The sequence below is a fragment of the Argiope bruennichi genome, chromosome 11, assembly GCF_947563725.1.
Source record: "Argiope bruennichi chromosome 11, qqArgBrue1.1, whole genome shotgun sequence".
In the NCBI taxonomy this organism is placed as follows: Eukaryota; Metazoa; Arthropoda; class Arachnida; order Araneae; family Araneidae; genus Argiope; species Argiope bruennichi.
In genome coordinates this window covers 58,863,850-58,880,426 of record NC_079161.1, presented here as the reverse complement: position 1 = coordinate 58,880,426, position 16,577 = coordinate 58,863,850, and positions in this window count along the sequence as shown.

Below are 16,577 nucleotides of genomic sequence, written 5' to 3'. Positions count from 1 at the left end.
TTAATTTCACATAAAGGAAAATTGTTAAATAGAAACGTGTAAATTAAGCTATAAAAATGAAAAAAAAAAAAATTCAACTTTCTTATTTATTTTATTAAATTTAGGACATTTCATAAACTGCAAAAAGAAATGCGCTTACATGTTGTGACAAAATTGCATTTTGTAACGTTTGCGATACCTTATATTATTTAAAATATTCGGCAATCATATTATCAACATCAACGTGGAGAAAACACGGAAGCTCTATATTTTTGCCCAGCTCTCATGTCTTTCAGCTGCTGTTATTTTTACAGCAAACGATTTTTTTTTTTCAGATTTCATTGGAACTCAACAAATCAGAATCAGAAATAAAAAAAAAAAAAAAATAGCTGGAGAAATTTCTTTAGTTAGGAAATATTTTTCGTATTATGGAAAGTAAATAAAATATAAATGGCGTACTCAAAAAAATTTCGTTTTAATAAATAAATTAAATTAATTGGAGTCCATTGAATGGAAACTTTATTGTAATTTTATATGATTTTAACTCATTTCTTTCATGTTTGTAAATGTAACATTATCTTATTTATTTATTTATTTCGCTTTCCAATATAGGAGAATTTTTAAAAATTCTGCTATGTTTTTGTAAGAAGCAAAATATTTTAAAATTTCTTAATTTAATTTATATTAAATCAAGAGCGATAAGTGATAATAACTTTGAAGAAAAAATTATTACAAAATTCTTTATTAATTATAATAATTAATTATAAAGTATATTAAAAAAGGGAAAGTAGAAAATAATCGTAAAGAAATATGAATAAGATCTTAACTGCTTTTATAAAAGGGTTTAAAAGAAGAAAACATTTTTATTTTATCAAAAATGTAATTTTCGTAATAATAAAAAATGTCAAACATGAATTGAGAATGTTGAAAAAATTTATGACTGAAGTTAAAATTCTCGAAAATAGTTTTTTCTCATTTATTTAGAATTTTTGCGTGTACTTCCATAATTTTGATTAAAATAAAAAATCATGCTTATTCCATACTAATATTTTGGAATTTTTCTTATTTTTACTGTTAAGTGATCCTTTTTAAAATTATTTTAGAAATGTAACCTAAAAATTGTGAGGAATAAATGTTGTATACTATGATTCAATATTTCACATTTAAAGAAAATAAAATGAGCTTATCGATTAGATAAATTAAGTTTTGTTCGTTATTAAATTATTATTTCGTTACTCGTTAAATTTTTATATGGTGCTTTTGTTTGACTTTGATTTTTGACTTTCGCTTATATGCGAAATTTTCAAAGAAAAAATATTGTAATCGTTAAAAAAATACAAAATCGATATTTTGACGAATCTCCAGGTTTTTGACGTCCTTGAATTAAAAAAATATATATATTCAATGTCTATTTGTGTCAAAAAAATGTCTATTTGTGAACAAGCTGACTCAAAAATGTTTTGAGAAAGTAAGGAAAAATCTGGTATATGATCTTATTACTGAATTTGTAGATTTCTTTGTACTAAATTTATTCTTATAAAGTCTGCTAATCTGGCATACGAATACATGAAAGCCCAATAACGATAAAACTTAAAGAGCTAGATGGATAAAATGTGGTACAGATGTTTAAAATCTAAAATGAAGATTCATATCAAACCCGTCAAAAAATAGACCACCTGTACTTTCGCGTGCATGTAAAATATATAATTCAAAACGCTTCGACACATTATGCATTTAAAATGCGAATGTGAGGAAATCTGAAAATAAAAATCTGAGCACTTATTGTTTTTAAAAGTTTACCTCAAAGCCCGCAATTTTATGCGGCAAATAAGACCTTTATTTGAGAATACGCGAGAAAGTTTCGGAGAGACAATTCCATTTTCTCGAAAATAACTCTAAATCTTCTTCAACCAACAACAGAATTCAGCTCACCTTCTTTTCTAGAGAAACCGCAGCGTTGACCTGGTGGTAAAGCCACGGCTTCGGAAACGGATGGTTTCAGGTTCGAGACCCAATTCCACCGAAGAATCGTCGTGTTAGCAGGTATGGTGTACGTTAAATCCGCCGAGGCCTAACGTCTTCCTGATGGTATGGAAGTTTGGAAATGGAGAGGTTGCCAGCTCAGATGTCGTCCTCATTATCTGACTGCGGTTTAAAATAACGAGGTACGTCCCAAAATAGCACTAGTGTTGCTTTAAAATGGGACGTTCATATAAATAAACTGAACTAAAAAATAAGTTTCTAGAGGGACCATAAGTCATTACTGATTCTGAAAATATCTAATATTTAAATTTTTTGAAACAACATTTTTAAAGACAAATTAAGAAATTAAAAAGACTACAAACTCTAGAACCGGCGCAAGAACCTATACATCATCGCCTGATATGTCTTATCAGGACTGATTCGTCGAGCTTTATTTTACTTTTAAGATTTATTTTTAATTACATAACAAGAAAAATGTGCACAAAAAAAATTGTATTTAATGAAAAATATATTTGTTATATAGCTTACAAATACATTGAAAAATTTAATAAAATTCAATTAAGCGGATGTTAGCAGCGCGGGAAATATTATTTTTTTAATTTTAAAAGGGCAAAATGTGTAAAGGTATAATAATATGTCTCGCAGTTATTAAGGAAAAAAATGACGTAATATTTTTATTAATTTTTAATTAAATGCCTAAGCAAATTTTAGAAAAATCTTTGTTAGCGAGCACCTACTATGCAAGAAGTAACTACTTACGAATAGCTGTGGGTATAACGGCCTGCTCTATGAATTATTTTGAACAATTTTTCAACATGTATGCGGCATCATGCATGTTGCAACCTATACATAGAACACCAACTTGTAAGCATTGTCATATCAAAATCATGTCTATTTAATGGTAACTTTCTAATCAGTATTGTAAATTCCATTTATCTTGTAGGGTTTAAAAATTAGTTCTATCCTAAATTACACAGTAAATAAATGGATACCCTTTATATTATAAGAGTAGCATAATTTTCTAAGACCAGTCTTTCGCTTTAAGTATACTATTTTGCTAATAAAATAAATATAAATTTTGAGCACAAAATTAATTTTTCACATTCAGTTCTAAACAACATTAAAGTGTCTAACTGTTTTAAATTTTACAACTTTAAGCATTTAACACTATAACGATAAGTACTTAAAGTTCTGAAGATGCCAATTTTAAAGATACAAAAATTTGCTCATATTCAATTAAATCTACGAAAAATTTAAAAAAAAAAAAAACAATGGATCGGATTTTTTAACAGCACTTTTTCAGCTAAACCTGTCGCAATATTTAATCTTCTCAAAACAATACTTTCGTGTAGATAGTTCATAGAATTCAAGTACATATTGCATTGTTTTATGAAAATAAAAATATATCGATAAGAACGTGAAAAAATAATAATTCCAAACAACCCATCCAATATACTATCGAGATACATAATCCTCCATTTCCTGGTCCTTAAGGTGACACGATATCAAACAACTGACAATAATATCTCCATACCAAAAAATAGAACTTCTAAGCTGAGCCATTTTCTTCTACAAACTTCCACTAGTCCGCCATCTTGTTTCGCAGTAATACGATTCTAACCGATATCTATCTCGAACTTTAGCAAGGATTACGACATAAATATGCTTGTTAAGTTGGAAAGCCGCCTCTACAAGATTTCTATCTAGGGATCCCGAAGGCTTAGGGATTTACTTTTTTGTTCTATCTGTCTCTTGTGTTAGCTTAAGTTCTGGAACAACTCTCTTCATGGAGCTTTTCTTTTGTTTTACCATCTCCATGTTGTTCTCTTTATTCGCGAATGGCATGCTATTATCTTGATCCAGTGGCTGACTTAAAGAACTTGCACTTAGATTGAAAGATACATACATTCAGATTAAAAAATCATAAATCATAACTTGGGAAAACAGAGCTGCAATTTTTTTGAAAAACTAATTTCGTAAGTGTAATCAAAGTCTGAATGCAGATGGTTTGAGTAGAAATATTTACTATGATGAATGATAATTTTGAAAACGATTTACATAATTTAAAACTGCAGGTGGCAACCAATAGTTATGTACAGAAACAATCATAATAATGATATACTTAAAGAAACCAGCTGCTGCCAAATTAAGTTAAAAAAATATGCATTGTCTCTTCAAAAGAAAAAAAAACTCATGTAACAATATTATTCGTTTGCTTTAGTTTTTCAGTCGAATTAAAATCGTTTATATTGAATGAATTAAGATAAAAAAAATCAAATTCGTTGATATGTTTATTTTCAAATTTCCCTATTAACTATTTCTTACAATTTTGAAACTTCATTGTTATCATATTGGAGGACATTAAAATGTAATTTTCACTATAATTAGTTTTTTTATGATGTCTTAAGAGGTCAGTGGACTCTATAAGACAGTTTTGGGAATTATTCAGTCAGGGTTATGAAATTTTTTATGTATATATATTAAAATATAAATTTGTTAAAAAAACATTTTAAAACGAAACATGTTATTTTTATAAAAATTAAAATGATGTATATTTTTAAAAATTTAAAAACATTCCAAGTGACTTAATTTTTAATTTTTCTATCATTTTCTTCTTATTATCCAGTATAAATTTATTTGGGACAATACTAAGTATAATTTTATAAATCCAATTAAATTCTAATTTTTTAGAAATATTTTTATGCACATTTACTGAATTTTCATAGGAATTTTATGTTTTTCAGGACTAAAATTGACTTTTAACGAGCTAAAAACAACTCGAAACATAAATTGCATACCCCATTTTCTTTTAATCCTTGGCGGAAATCTTTATTATCAATTTCATTTAATTTCTTCAAAAATTAAGGCACCTGGAACATTTCAAAGATATTTAAATCTAATTATTATATCATTTTGAGAAAAGTCATTGAGATGTACTTTTTTCCCCTCTTAACTTTTCAAATATTTATTTCATAGAACAATGCATTTTTTAACACTATTTTAGTTTAATATAAACAGATATTTTGGTGATAAAACGATCAAAATAAAATTGCACGTTTCATACATTTTTTTGCTTTTTCAAAGTCCACTGTCCACTTAAAGTTCATATCAACTAAGAAAACAGCGAAAAGATTAAAAAAAAATCGCCCAATTCTTAGGATACTGTAAAAGAATTATGGTGGAATAGAATCAATTTCTGAGTATATAAATAAGTTATATACTGCAAAATACATTACATTTTTTGCATCCAATTCTATTTAATTTTTAAATAAATATCAATAATGCGTTTTTATTATCTAGATAACAAAATTAGAAGCAATTTTGATTGAGATAGAAATTAAGATTAACTTTTCTACTTTATGTTATAAGAATATGATAAGATATCAAGTTATTTTAATATTTATCTTTTATTAAAATTTTTTGGATATGCATTAATAAAATTCTTTGAATAAAGCTACAGTATTACTTTAATTTTACAGAAATCGAATTTCCAATTAATATTTTGCCGGGTTTACGCTCGGCCAGTAGGACAGCACATGCGTATAAAGGCTGAAAAATGCTGTTCGGTCGATGGCAAGTAATTGTCCTGAAGGGACAAAAACATACCGTAGTACTTATTTTTTTATTTTTCACTGCGCATGTGTTTGTAGAATTTGGCAGTTTTATTGGTGTTAAAAAATTAATCACTTATTATAGATTAATTCGGACATTTTTTGCTCTTTGTACTTTCTGATGCTAGATTGTGTGTGTTTTTCCTTTTATTTGCTATTTCTTTTCTATAATTTTCCTAATTTAGGTTTGTTGACCTTTTTTTTATTTTATTTACTATGTTTCTTTGTGTAAATATCCATCATTTTAATATGATACATAACTAAAAAAAAAAAAAATCAGGTACGCCAAAATGGTAATTTATAGCCAAGCATGGAATGCCTGAATCTATCTTATGAAATTGTGGCAAACATAAATCAGTCCCTTTCTGCGCATGCAGTGCCTACTGGCCGCCTTATAATGACCGAGTGTATAAGTGTAAACCCAGCATAAAGGTATATTAAATCTTATTCTGTGTAGGTGGGTTTTGCCAAGCTTATAGTACATTGATACTGAAAAGCGGGACTATCCACAAAATATTGGCTAGAATTCCTTTTGTACCGAAAATAAAGCAAATATGATTTTTGTATATTTTATATATATCAAATATTATTTGTATTATAACATCACTGTCTGCAGGAGAAAATGAAAATACGAAACCGTATGGATGGAAAATTCTAATAAATAATAAATCATCTAAAAGCAATAAGCAAAATTCCAATAAATAATAAATAATGTAAAAGCAATAAGCAAAATTCCAATGAATAATAAATAATGTAAAAACAATTAGCAAAATTCCAATAATAACTAATGTAAAAACAATGAGCAAAATTCCAATGAATAGTAATTAATGTTAAAGCAATAAGCAAAATTCCAATAAATAATAAATAATGTAAAAGAAATAAGCAAAATTCCAATAAATAATAAATAATGTAAAAGAAATAAGCAAAATTCCAATAAATAATAAATAATGTAAAGGCAATAAGCGAAATTCTAAGTAATTAAAAAATTATTTCAAAGAATATAAAGTTTATGTTTGGATATAAAGAATATAAAGTTATCTATTTCACTCGAGCAAACCTTTCCATCGTAAAATAAAAAAAATGAAAAAAAAATCGTGAAATTACGGATATAAAATTATATATCTGATCCTATTATGTGATCCTACATTCAAAACCATTATAATTACAATTTTTTTACAATTTATTAGATGTGTTATGAGATGTGTGAATAGTTTTGTTTCTGATTCACTAAAAGTTTAAGTCATATTTTGATTCATTATGCAAGATACCATACCATCTCTTCTTTTGCAAATTAGATTAATAAATTAGGTAAAAGAACTGACAAATAATTCTCCGAAATTATTATAGTAATAAATAATGAAAAAGTGAACAATAATTATTAACAAAAAATAATTTTCTATTTCTTTGGGATTTCAAGAAAGCAGAACGCACGTTTTTTTTTCTTCTTTCCATTAAAGTTTTGGATATAAAAACAAAAACCACAAAAAAATTTAAGATATTAAAAACAATAATTATGCAACAATTGATTTTTAAACATTTATTAGAGTTAAAATAAATCATAAATGATTATTAATTGTCTTAAATTTTTAATTTTGATTTTTCACGAGTATTTCTATCCCTACTAAGATTTACAGTTTTTACTTCGATTTCAGATTTTTTTTCTAAATTTTAATATATAAAATATTTACAATCATAATACATAATATAATATTTTTTTAAATTATTTTTATTATTAAGTATTTTTCACTTTAATATCTACAAATCTCCAATTTAGCCTATTTCTTCGATTCATTAGGCTATAATAATTATTAGAAACAAAATAAACTAAAGCAAAAGATATCAAATAAACTTCCTAAGATAAAATATTTCCTCATTGGTTGATGGCAACGATGACATCAACATATGACGCAGACTTTATTGACTTCCATCACCAAGTAATATCGTTTTACACATAATAATAAATTAGACAAATAATATCAAGAAATCGATCCCTTTGACTTCATAAATAGACTAAACAGAATCCAAAATTGGTCCCATTGGTTCATGGAACTGGCATAGAATAACAAGTATATATTCTACTTTATAAAAAAAATACCAGGTATCAAATTCAAGCCAATTCATAAACATGGATTGTCTAAAATAATAGACGAGTAGTTAATAAAAACTAATACTTTTATCAGAAAAATAGTATTATAATTTTTTCTTTAATATAATTTTAACGTTATAATAGTTAGATCAAAAATAATTGCAATAAATCCATTTTCATTTGTTGTGGCGACGAAAACTTATTTAAATTTAATCAGTTCCGTGATCTAATGAATCTGCAAAATCTTATCGTTTGCATCGATTGTTATGTCAGTAACTGGCTGACATTTTTCGAAGCAGCAGACGAAAAAAAAAAAAAAAAAAAAAACATATTTCCTCGAATATTGTCTACTTGTATATGTATTCAATAATTCCGTTTAAAAAAAGTCAAAATATTTAAGCTTTTAAGTTTTAGAAAATAAAATATTTTACTGAATAACCAAAACGTTTTCATGTATACAAAAATTCTCCAAAAGAATAGATTTTTTTTCAAAGATTGTTTGGTTTTAAAATATGCCACGAAAAAAAAATTTTCAGGGAAATCGTAGAAATAACTATCAGTCAAAAAATAAATTTCTTTGGCAATTTTTATTTTTTATTTTTGTCAAATAGATTGTGAATCAAAACATATGCTTTTAACTTGCAATTTTTAACAAGAAAAATGTTTCAGTGGCAAAATGAAAAAAATATAATAGGTATAAGTATAAAAAATAATATATATATATATATCGTGTTGTCATAACAACCGTTTGTTATTATAACAAACTAAATGCCAACATGACAACACGGATTTTTAAATTTAAATTTCTGTGGTATGAACTTCACAAAAAACATATCAATCATCAAATCTTTTGTTTCACGGATCTTAGAAATAAACAAGTAATTTTAAAGTTTATTTTTTCTCAATTTTTTATTGTAAGATTCTCCAAAAATATAAATAACGTTTTTCTGCTAAAATTATAAATTGAAGTCACTCCATGTGTTTCAAACAAATATGTAATAAAATGTAATGTGATTAAAACTTCAAGTGTTTTTTCGCAAGAAATTGTAGCATTATTGAAGGTATCACGTGGTTCTCGTTTCAGATTTCTCAAGAATTGGTCAGATGGCTCAAAGTAATTCGTAATTTATGTTTCAATTCTCTAATAAACAGCAGGCGATATCCATCATTAAAATCAAAATAGGGTTCTGATTCTAAATCTCTCAAAACAAATTTGCTACACTGTTCTAAAAGTGAAAAATAATTCTGAATTTTTATAAGGAATCAGCGACACTGTTAAAAGTAAAAAAGTTGCTTATTCCAAATTTCTCAAAAGTAAATGGCGGCATAGATATTATTCAAAAATATTATATTTTTGACAAAGAAATGGTGAATACATTAGAAGGAAAGAAAATTCTTAACCAAAATCTCTGAAAAAAATTAGCATGAGCATTAAAAAAAATTCTTTTTTAAATTTCTTATGAAGAAGTGGCAACATTATTAAAAATGTCTCACAAGGAATTGACCACATTGTTAACCTTAAAACCAGTGGAAGTAGTCTTCCAAACTTTCTTGCCTACTCTCCAATAAACTTGTCATGCCAGAGAACGCCTTATGGCATAGACGTGCAATAGTTGCGAAATATTAGTTTTTGGCATGAATTTAGTAATTTTACTGAATATATCTTGCCATCCTTGGCGAGTTATTTGGCGATTAATCCCTCGTATGCGTTAATAGTATCCAAAAATCAAATTTGTGTTTTAAACATTTTTTTTCTTGACCGATTGAAACAAAACTATGACATAAAACTGCACTTGTAGTCACAAACCCCCATATCAAATTCAGTATACTTAAATCATTGCGTTTTCGAACAATCGCGTTTACATGTTTCTGAAAGTAGAGACTGACATATAGTGAACCCATAGTTAGGTTAAGCTCAAAATTTGACAGGTGTCTACAATATAGATGTCTAATCTATGAACCAAATCTTATCAATCTAGCTCTGTTTGTTTTGTTTGTTATATCCGAACAGCCGGACAGGCAGACTTCCTCTGAATAGAATTTACTCGAAATTTGTTGAAATTTGCAAATTTGGTGTAAAGACTGCATACTAAATTTCAACTTTCTAGCTCCAGGCGTTTTTGAGTTATCTTTGTCACAGATATACAGACTGACTGATATTTTCCAAAAATGTGTTTTTCGAATTCAGGAAAGTCTAAAACATGGAAATTTGTCAAAATCTCGAATTCGATTTTTTTGACGATTACTATGCTTTCTCTATACTACATATACAAAAAAGGACAAAAAAAAAAAAAAAAAAGCGGTTCTTATTTCAAATTTTTCTCAAGGAACTATCGATTAATTCTTATAACAAATCTTTAATGAAGAAATAGCAACATTGTTAAAGTAAATCGTAATTCCTTTTCAAATCTCTGACAATGGATTGGTGACATTACTAAAAATAAATAGTGAAGACCAGAAGTTGTTTACACAAAACGTAGATGCAAACTTCAATTTCAAAATTTCTCATTTTTCAAAGGAGAAAATAAATAATTTTTTCCCATTAACCGGTTATTTTTATCTATTTTACTTTTCAATGGCTTAGAAAATTTTAATTAAAACTTTATTTTTAATTGCAATTGCTAAATCCGCTTTAACCGAAGCTTCTCCAATAACTTTTTCGTTTCTTTCTACTTTATTTTTGGTTCTTTTACATTAAAAGAAATAGTGAGTAATTCAAGGCAAAAAAGCAGTAATCTCTTCCAAACTCGGTCTTTAATAAAAGATAAAATGAAGCAAAATGAAGTTCCAATTTTTAATGAAATGATACAATCCACTTGGCAAGAAAGTTCGGCATTTGAAATGAAATTTCTGCCAAAGAAAAGTAGTTTATTCTTAGAGTCTCTAGACCGTTTTTTTTTTCAAAGATAGTCTCTAAAAATGTATCTGAATTTGATTACTATTTCATAAATGTTTAATTATATACCGGATGAATATTAAAAAAAAAATCGATATATGCGATGTAACTCATAACATTCACAAGAACGAAATGAATTTGATCTTTTTATGACAGTTCGATTGTACTTTTATACAAATATCAAATCAAGTACTTAACAATAATTTATTGAACATATCAATACTACGAACTTATGAATAAGAATTTATGTACCAGTTGGTCGCCAAAGGCAGTTAGTAAATTAATAAATTTCTTGTTACAATAATTTATTGAACATATCAATACAATGCTATTTATTATGAATAGAAATTTATGTATAAAAGACTTAATTGAAAGTAACTATAATGAGTATTCTCGGCTAACCAATTGGTCACCAAAAGCAGCTAGTAAATTATCAAAATTGTTGTTAAGTATTTTTTTTTCTTCATTTTTTGATATTATTATTACAAATCGATTGTACTTTTATACAAATATCAAATCAAATATTTAACATTAATTTATTGGGCATATTAATATAGAACCAATTCGATCAATAATTTTTTTAACCGCCATCAGGTTGCGATCAAGAATCATTGTTTCGCAATCATCCTGTTTTAAATCAAATAAGCGGAAACGCTAAAAATTATCTGGAAACAAACTAGACACGAAAAAGAACTTACCAACGGAAATCGGAAGTATGTGTGATAATGGGACGGCTGCTAATGACATAAAAAAACGCCCTTTTTTTAAACACAGTCGTATTTTCCCAACTAATGCGGAATTCCTATACACGGAGCTGACGTCACGGAGCTATTTTTAAAACAACTTCCACTTCTCAATCATTACTAAGTAAGGAATGCGATAGACGCGCTGTAAATACACAGGTTGTCCATTCTGGTACTGACCAATCAGGAATGGACATTGACAAATATCTAATGGGAGGGGGGGGGTCTTGCCCAAAAATATTGTTTTGGGTATAGACACTTTTCTAGAAGAGTTTGGGGTCAATAAATCGGTAAATAAAATTCAAAATCGGCATGTAACAGGGTTTTGGAATTAAACTGTGTCGTTTTTTAATGTGAAATTGGAATTGATAATAATTGTAATTAAGTAATTTGGTAGGAAATAAAAGTATGTATTAGCAACAGATCGTTAATTGAAGAAGTGAATAGTTAATTGTGATGGACAACCGTCATCAATAAATATACTTTAATCGTCGACCATTTAATATTCTCTATCTCGCTATGAAACAAAGATTTTATGCAAATATTGTACGTTATTCGCTTTGGGATTGGTAGATAGCGAGTCAGCTGACCCATAATATTTGTGGCTTGCTTTGACAATATTACTTGAAATACTTAATGAATATTATTATAATGTCGTAGTAAGCATTTATATTGCATTTCACGTTGAAATGGTGACAAAAAAGAAAATAAAGCTTTAACTAACATTAAATGAATTTGAAACAATATCACTTGTTAATACTACTTTTATACATATCCTCCCGGAAAGGGGCACTTCATAATTGAGGATGAGAAGTTTCAACATTGTGGTTGGTTCTCGCCACCCTGGAGGGTACACGAAAAGCTGGGAATTTGGTCCTCCCATCGATGGCGGGACGTCCTTCCTTAGGGAAGGGTTGTACCGTGGCCGATGATGGCCCTTAGAACTCAACCATAGTTCCCACCAGTGTTGCTGTAGCGATGGTCCAGTCATTCAGTTTTTAACCCTGTGCCTTCGAGGCAGGTCGGAAAGTCGGTACATCACTATGACTATTTTTATATACACTATTTATGACAGCATTACTTTTTTGCGTGAAATGAGAATTTTCGTCTATGGGCTAGCAATCGTTTTAATATCTAAGCAATACATGTGTTAACCCTTATAACATTTCCCACGCAGGGTTAATGGCATCCAGACCATATATAACGTCTTCCGATTTCCCACACACATTTATGTACATACGAACCACCAGATGTGGATCCCTTTCACTAGGAGAGTCATTGTGTCTGGTCAGTTGTTACTATAGCCAAGTGTGGGAAAACAGATAGGTATTCTGTCGTTTCAAATAGATCCATCATGTCTTCAAGGGAGAGAGGAACGTCAAAACGTCCAGATACTAAACTTTTATTCATCTTTATGAAGAGACTCTTCAAGACATCAAGAACCGGTCACCCACCAGCAACCATTATCATTAAATGTCAAACCCTAGTGCATTTCAGCTGGCTGAGAATTGATTCTAATGGACTTATGCTGAAAAGGCGGTCGGCAACAAAGATGGTTTCTTAACAGACACTCCGTCGGTCAGATTTCAGACCATTCAGGATGCGTTGCTGAGCCGCTATTGGCTGATAAGGAACTGAAGTTCATCAATGGAAAACCGGAGGCGGTTATCTGATGAAAATCAAATTCAACTTTCTGCCGGAGAAGAAGGAAGAGAAAGGTTTCTTGGAGTGCGGAAAAGTTGTTTCTGATTTTTTCGGGAGATTCTGGATTCTGTGTTAGTGTCCACCCGATAAACATCGGTGGATTTCTGGAGCTGCCCTGGAGTAGCCGTTTAGAACTAACAGTTTGTTAGTGGTTTCTTTGGTGATTTATTTGCCAATTTGATCAAGGAACTATTTCGTGATAAAACTCTTATTTGATATTTGTAAATAATATTAACCTAAATGAGAACAGGTTGTTCATTGTAAATATATAGGACTGTAAATAAAAAAAAATATATATATATTGTTACTCTGTTCTCTTATTTGGTCGGTCTCGGCCAAGATATTACACCTGTATTGTTTTAGGGAGTTTCCTTTAGGAAGACTACCTATTGTAATGATACTTATGACTTATGAGGAAAATTTCGGGAGGAGGGGGGGGGGTTAAGAATAATACAAACAGCTGGGTTGTGTAACTTTTTACTTGATAAAATCGTTCGCATTTCTTCTTTTTCTTTCCTCTTTTTTTGCTATTACTGTGTAACTGCAGTCTTTTCGGATTTTACGGTCAGTTTTGTTATATTTTGCTTAGCTTTTGGATACATTTCGTGCTCTTCTTCTTTTATTACGGATAGTCTTGATTTCTATTTATTATGGGAAAAAAATGCAAATTGTCAGAGGAAGAATGGGCTCATATAATGAATGAATTAATAATCTAAAAAGGTAGAAAAAAACGACGAAGTTAGGACTTAAACTTTATTTTTTGTGATTTTTTGTTTGTTTTAGAGCTAGGCTTAGCGACGTCAAACCCCCGTCCTGTGGGATGATTCCTTACGCTTACGCTTCGTCCGGTGTGTACGTCTAGGATAGAAGCCTCCCGTCCCGCAAGGGCTATATGAATGAAAACAGAATAAATTTTAGCCAGATAGCGTTGTCGAATGCAACTCCGAGGGGTTGAGAAAGTGCTTAGGGAGCTTTAATCGAGAAGGTTTTTAAACTGACCAAAATTATCGGGCAAATTAGGACCTCCATGAACAGGTGGGAAAACATAGAGTTCCATTTTGTATCGCAGCAAAAGGCTGCAGAAGAAATATAGTCAGTAGAGAAAGAAATAATATGCTCAATAGAGAAACAGCTATCTAATAAAATAAGGAAGATGTTGAAGGCAAAGAAAATTGTTTCATCTTTAGTTGAAAATCATCGCCCCGATGAGGCAGTAAATTATACGAGTTACAAATGCATTTTACAATAATGCTGCGTTTCAACCTCGCCAAATTTTGAATAGTAGCCAAAAACAAATATTTTTAGATAACTATCCATTAAAAAAGTCTGCATTATATATAAAAAAAAACATTATTATAAATTTGTTCGAGTATTTTTTACTTTCTCATATAGAGAAAGTACTTGTATAGAGTTACTAGTAATATAGAGAAAGTATAGAAAAAGCACTTGTATAGAGTTACTAGTAATATAGAGAAAGTACTTGTATAGAGTTACTAGTAATATAGAGAAAGTACTTGTATAGAGTTACTAGTAATATAGAGAAAGTACTTGTATAGAGTTACTAGTAATATAGAGAAAGTACTTGTATAGAGTTACTAGTAATATAGAGAAAGTATAGAAAAAGTACTTGTATAGAGTTACTAGTAATATAGAGAAAGTATAGAAAAAATTCTTGTATAGAGTTACTAGTAATATAGAGAAAGTATAGAAAAAGTACTTGTATAGAGTTACTAGTAATATTCTATAGTAATCATCAAAAAATTCGAAATCGAGATTTTGACGAATTTAAAAGTTTTAGACCTCCTTGAGACCAAAAAACACATGTTTAGAAAATGTCCGTCTGTCTATGACAAAGATAAATCAAAAACGCTTTGAGATGGATGGCTGAAAATTTGGTATATAGTCTTTACATCGAATTTGCAGATTTTTTATCAAATTTTGAGTAAAATCTGTTCAGAAGAAGCTCATCTGTCTGGCTGTTCGAATATAATTTAACACGATAATTACAAAATGAAGAAGCCTATATAAATAAAATTCGGAACACAGGTATAACATCTATAGTGTAAATAGCTAGCAAATTTTGATCCAAATCCAAGTATGGGTTGACTGTCTGCCGGTTCGGAAACACAAAAAAGCTCATTCAAAAACGTAATAATTTAAATATTTCAAATTTGGTATGAAATTTTTTGACTACGAGTGCAATTGTGTGTGACATTTTTGTTTCAATCGGTTGAGAAAAACGTGTCTAAAACCGAAATTCTATTTTTGAATACTATTAACGCATGTCAGGGATGGATCGCCAAATAACTCGCCAAAAACGGCACGATAGATTCAGTAAAAATTCTAAATTCACACCAAAAGTTAACATTACTTAACTGTTGTAACCTAATGCCTTGTAAGAGTTTCACTGGTATGACAAGTTTATGAAAGGGTATGCGAGAAAGTTTTTGGGAGACAACATCCAGTGGTTTCGGAGTGGAAAGTATTGCCGCATTGCCCTATTTTTCATGGATTCCTATAGGAAAAAAATTGTGTCTCCTACTGACTCTTTTGCATAACACGAGTAAGATTAGGAAACGAATTTTGCTCTTTAAACATATTTCCACTGCATTTGAATGTTAATTATAGTAAAAAAAATTCCTTATCTGAAATCCTAACATCAATATTTTGTTTTCTTATATCAACAGGTATTTTTCTTACACCTTTGTTAAAAAAGTTGTTTTAATTTTAACTATGATACTATTTTTGAGCCATTCGTTTTACGTTGAAATTAATTCATTTTAAGGCATATCTTCATACTTTCGTATTTTTTAACTGAGAATGAACAATATTCTGCATTTTGGAACATTATTCTACTTCAATTTTCATGAAAGAAGTATATTATATGATAATACCCTGATCTTTTCGGACGTTTAGGGGTACACGAGCATTAGTAGCTCATATCCCTAGATATTCCCACGCGTACGCGCAGAAACACACGTACTAAAGGTTGAAAACCTCTGATGTTAAGTTAATAACTTTCGTCAATATCAAAAAGCTGACTTTTAACAAAACAAAAAGTAAAAAATTAAAGATTTTTTTAAAAAATATCCATCGTTTTATCAAAAGCTACTTTGCTGATAATAATTTCCACTTGTTTTGCATTTTTAGTTTTCTTATATTTTGGAAATCCGTATCATCAATATTTTTGTTTATATCTCCACTGGCATTTCGCTTTCACTTTCCAAAACAGAAATATTTCAATTCTAACCATCTTTTACCTCGCGACAACGTTCTTGAGCGGTTCTTTTGAAGTAAAACTTTTTTTCATTTTTATGCATATCTTCATGCATCCGTACTTTTTTTTAAACTAAGATAAGCGAAGGCTGTTCTTCTACAATTTCCATAAAGGCAATTTGTAGAAAATGATCCTTCCTTCACAAAACGCCAAACGATTTCTTTTAACCCTACAATACCCATTTTACATAAACCACTTTCTAACATCGGTCTTCTAACCCATTCCTATTCAAAATAATACCAACTACACGAAAAACGCCGACTGTTATTAAATCCAGCACGATAAAGTCGTCTCTTTA